At 46.2% G+C, this 5,570-nt stretch overlaps 1 pseudogene; it reads left to right on the top strand.

The window, feature by feature from the left end:
• Positions 1-395: 395 nt before the first annotated feature.
• LOC127209633 (60S ribosomal protein L10-like) lies at positions 396-4,970 on the top strand (annotated as a pseudogene).
• Positions 4,971-5,570: the final 600 nt, after the last annotated feature.

Raw genomic sequence — 5,570 nt, 5'->3', positions numbered from 1 at the left:
CACTGCCGGGTGGGCTGGAGGCTGCAGCTTGGACCAACAGCACCCATGGGCACTGCCGGGTGGGCTGGAGGCTGCAGCTTGGACCAACAGCACCCATGGGCACTGCCGGGTGAGCTGGAGGCTGCAGCTTGGACCAACAGCACCCATGGGCACTGCCGGGTGGGCTGGAGGCTGCAGCTTGGACTAACAGCACCCATGGGCACTGCCGGGTGGGCTGGAGGCTGCAGCTTGGACCAACAGCACCCATGGGCACTGCCGGGTGGGCTGGAGGCTGCAGCTTGGACCAACAGCACCCATGGGCACTGCCGGGTGGGCTGGAGGCTGCAGCTTGGACCAACAGCACCCATGGGCACTGCCGGGTGGGCTGGAGGCTGCAGCTTGGACCAACAGCACCCATGGGCACTGCCGGGTGGGCTGGAGGCTGCAGCTTGGACCAACAGCACCCATGGGCACTGCTGGGTGGGCTGGAGGCTGCTTGCAAGCCCAGCACTCAGGAAGGAAGCCGAGGCATTGTTAGCAAGGTGGCTAACTAGACTGGGATCAGCAGGCGCCTGGTTCTGAGAGAGATTCTGTTTCACCAAAGTGGAGAGTGATGATGAAAGATATCAAATGGCAACTCCAAGCTGACATACGCATGCACACAGACACAAGCAAAGCAGACAAGCAGCATGCACACCACAAACATACACATGCAAAAAAAAAAAAAAAATAGATAAAAGCCTAAAATTCTCTTCTGTCACATTATTTTCCAGAAATTCTGCATCACCTTTTCTTTCCACTAACTCATCTCTTTCCCACCAGTTGGGATGGTTTTGTCATTTTGCATTATGATTACACACACACACACACACACACACACACACATACACACACATACACACACACCAGAACATTTGTTGTGTTAGCCGTCTTAAGGTGTGCTGTTCTGTGACGTCTAAGTACATTCACAGTGTTCTGAGATCACCGCCACCATCCATTTCCTGAGCCCTTTAATGGTCCTAAACTGCAACCATTGAATGCTTTTCCTCCCCCTTCTTGGACACCATTCATTCTATTTCCTCTAAAACTCATTTGCTCTATGTGGAATCATATACTATTTGTCTTCTTGTAGCCCCCTCTTTTTTTTTTTTTTTTTTGACAGTATAATGTCTTCCAGTTTCACTTATATTGTAGCACACATTAGAATTTTCTTCTTTTAAAATCCCCCACCCCCGTGTGTGTGTGTGTGTGTGTGTGTGTGTGTGTGTGTGTTTGTGTATTGCAGGGGTTTTTCTTCCCAATTCCAAGCCCCTGGAATAATGATTAATGAGACTCAAAATATTATTTACAAATACTTCAGCCACGTAGGTAGGCCCTTCTCTGACTAGCTCACGACACAAAATAATCCATTTGACTAATGTACATTTTGCTACATGGCTGGTTACCTCTGCCCAGGTACCGTGTGTCTGTCCACCTCACATCTTGCAGGCTGAACCCCATGCCCATCTCTATCCCAGAATCCTTTTTGCCTGAGGGATGTCCCACCTCCTATTTCCTGCCTAAGCTGTAGGCCATCAGATTTATTATTGACGAGTGAAGCTTCCATACAGATACAAGATATTCTCTCAGTGTGTGTGTGTGTGTGTGTGTGTGTGTTTGTGAACATGCATCTATAGATCTGGAAATAGAGGTTAATATTGGGAGTCTTCCTCTGTCACGTGTTGAAGTCAATGTTGGGAGTCTTCCTCTACTGAATTCCACGGTATTGTACTATTTGAGACAGGGTTTCACTCTGCAGCCCAGGTTGTCCTGAACTTGCTTTGTAGCCCAGGCTGATCTCACACTCACAGAGGTCTGCGTCATGAGTGCTGGGATTAAAGGCATGTGCTAACACGGCTAGCTTCCTTGTTTCTTCGAGACAGGATCTCTCACTGGAGATGAAGTTCCTGTCTGGGCTAAACTTGCTAGTCAGTAATCCCTAGGACTACCTACTAGTCTCCGAACCCCCAATTCTGGGGTTACAAGTGGACAACACCATGCCCAGCTTTTCACATAGGTTTTGGGAATTCAAACTTAGGGCTTCATGCTTGCAGAGCCCCCTAAGCCACTTTGCCCAGCCCAGTCTCCCTCCTCTTTCCAGCTGGATACGGCTCACTGTCTGGGCATATGTACCACACTTTATCCACTCATCAGTCAATGTACACTTGAGCCCCATCTATATTTTGGCTCTCTAGCACTGATGGTTTGGTTTTGTTTCAGTTTGTTTTAGTTTTGTTTTGTTTTGTTTTTGTTTTTGTTTTGAGACTCGCTTTCTCTGTGTAATAGCCCTGGCTGCCCTGGATTCACTTTGTAGACCAGGCTGGCCTTGAACTCACAGAGATCTACCTGCCTATGCCTCCATGAGCGCTGGGATTATAGGCAAGTGCCACTGTGTTCGGCTAGCACTGAGGGCTTTTAAAAATATAATATTTTGTTAATTTTTTTGGAGTTTCATAAATGTTATTTGATCACATTTACCCTCCACTCCTTCCTATAACTCTTCTCAGATCCACCCACCTCCCTCCCACCCACTCTCAACCTTACGTTTTTTTTTTTTTTTCTTAATAATCCGTTGAGTGTAATTTGTGCTGCTCATATATACTCAGGGTCATGAGGCCAGTCATTGGAGCATGGTGGATCGAAAGGGCCACATGCTTAAAGAAAACTGACTTCCCCTCCCTCGGGAGCCATCAATTCCCAATAATCCCTCAGCTAGGTGTAAGGGCTCACGAGCCCCCTCCCTCCTCCATGTCCAGCATTGACGCTTCCCTGTGGAGTTTTACCTATACTTATTTGATTTTTTTTTAGGGTGCTGGAGAGTTGGCTCAGCAGTTAATAGTACTTGTTACAGGACCCAGGTTCAGTTCTCAGTACCCACATGATGGCTTTTAACTATAATTTGTTGTAATGCTGAACAAAGACACTTGCAGAGGTGAGTGAAATATCCCCTCTACCCTTGGAAGGGTCTAGTAGGATGTGTTTTTTTCTCCCTGACCCAAGCTCCCTGAGTAATCACTTATGAGACTCAGGATATATTTACAAATTCCTAGGCCATATAGCTAGGCTCTTCTCTGACTAGCTCATAACTTAACCCATTTATACTAATCTACATTCTGCCATATGGCTGGTTACCTTTGATCAGGTACCATGTGTCTGTCCGCCTCACATCTTCCCCGGGAGAACCTCCCATCCCTGGCTCTATCCCAGAATCCTTGCTGCCTGCTGGTTGTCCCACCTTCTCTTCTACCCTTTCCTATAGGCCGTAGGTTTTTGTTTTGTTTCGTTTTAATTGACAGGCATACAATACACAATACACAAGATAGTCCCTCTACAGAAAGGTTCACAAAAATGAAGTTACAGTAGCAGATTAGGTAGGAGAAAAGACACACACATTTATAATGTTCATGGGAGTGGTTTGACAGCACCCAGGAATCAGACAGAAAGTGTGAGATTAAAGAAAGGTTAGATGGAAGCTATGCCTGGTGGCACACACCCTTAATCACAGCACCCCAGGAGATAGAGGCTGGCGGATGTTTGTGAGTTCAAGACCAGCCTAATCTACATAGTGAGTTCCAGGCCAACCAGAGCAGCACAGTGAGACCCTGACTCAAAGAAAGAAATAGACCCAAATAAACAAAAAGAAGGTTAAATTAGACCATGAGGAGAGGGAAGCAGGGATGGGGACAACTTTAGAAAGATGGCTCAGAGGTTAAGAGCACTGCCTGCTCTTCCAAAGGTCCTGAGTTCAATTCCCAGCAACCACAAAGTGGCTCACAACCATCTAGAATGTGATCTGATACCCTCTTCTGGTGTGCAGGTGTACATGCATTGTATACATAAGAATAAATAAATCTTTACCAAAAAAAAAAAAAAAAAAAAAAAGATAGTATATTGTGTTTCGGGTCGCTTAAATGTAGCCAGAAAAAAACAGACAGTGGCCTGGAACAGTGGTTTCCCAGGCTCTGGATATGGTGCTTGAGTTTCAGAATTTCTTTTTCTTCTTTTTTTTTTTTTCTGTTTTGTTTTGTTGTTGTTGTTGTTGTTGTGTTTCTCTGTGTAGCCCTGGCTGTCCTGAACTCACTTTGTAGACCAGGCTGGCCTCGAACTCACAGCGATCCACAGAATTTCTACTTATGATAGGAGTTGAATCCTTGCTGCTTAATGAAGTTTCCATGAGAATACGGAAGGCTCTCTTTGCCTCCAGCGTGCCACCGATGATCCTAGCATCGTTATGGGCCACCGTCCCGCCCTTATCGGTATTGTGACAACAAACCATACCCAAAGTCTCCACTTCTGCCAGGGTGTCCCTGATGCTAAAATCAACATCTTTTGTTTTTTTTTCAGGTTTTTTTGGGGGGACAACCTTGGCTGGCCTGAACTAACTTTGTAGACCAGGCTGGCCTAAAATCAGCAACTTTGATGTGGGGCAGAAGAAGGCAAAGGCTGATGAATTCCCACTTTACATCGTGTCAGGTGAATAAGAGCAACTCTCTTCTGAAGTGCTGGAGGCTGCTCGCATTTGTGCCAACAAATCCATAGTAAAAAGCAAGGATGGCTTTCACATTGGAGTGAGGCTCCACCCTTCCCATGTCATCCGAATCAACAAGATGTTGTTCTGTGCTGGGGCTGACAGGCTCCAGGCAGGTATGCGTGGCACCTTTGGGAAGCCCCAGGGCACAGCGGCCAGAGTTCATGTTAGTCGGGTCATCACGTCCATCCCCACTGAGCTGCAGAATAAGGAGCATGTGACTGAGGGCTCTGCATAGAGCCAAGTTCAAGTTCCCTGGCCGCCAGAAGAGCCACATCTCAAAGAAGTGGGGCTGCACAAGTTTAATGCAGATGGATTTGAAGATAGGGTTGCTGAGAAGGGGCAGCTCACTCCTGGTGGCTGTGGGGTCAAATATACCCCCAACTGCGGCCCCTCGGACAAGTGGAGAGCCCTGCATTCCTGAGGAGGCCTTTCACTGTGATGCTTTTCTGCACCCTACCAAATCATGTTCAGTAATAAATCTTGCATCCAGAAAAAAAAACCAACCAACCAAACAAACAAACAAAAAAACTGAAGGCAATTGCACTCGGGCTAGGGAGCAGCTCATCAAGTAGATATGGGAATTTTCAGAAAGTCACTCTCCAGACTGGCTTGTGGGGAAGGGGGGTGGAGATGCTAGATGAAGTCAGAAGAAGCTTGTATCAAAGCAGCTTCCAAAGATCTTTCAGCATATCAATGCCATTCTTTTATTTATTTATTTATTTTTGTTTTTGTTTTTTTTTGAGACAGGGTTTCTCTGTGTAGACTTGGCTGTCCTGGACTCACTTTGTAAACCAGGCTAGCCGCATGCCAACAATGCTCTCACATGGGTACACAAGCACACACACACACACACACACACACACACACACACACACACATCCCTTTTGAAGACTTTTATTTTAGTACTGCTTATGCCAGGTTTGTTGTCAATGAAATTAACTTTTTAATAATATTGATATGTCAATTGGTTCTATTGCTAAGATCAAACTTGGCTGAGAAAGGGTTTATTTGGCTTACATGT

This window comes from Acomys russatus, chromosome 26 (genome assembly GCF_903995435.1).
Source record: "Acomys russatus chromosome 26, mAcoRus1.1, whole genome shotgun sequence".
NCBI classification, from domain to species: Eukaryota; Metazoa; Chordata; class Mammalia; order Rodentia; family Muridae; genus Acomys; species Acomys russatus.
The sequence above is the reverse complement of the archived record's forward strand: the minus strand, read 5'-3'. Positions and strand labels throughout refer to the sequence as shown.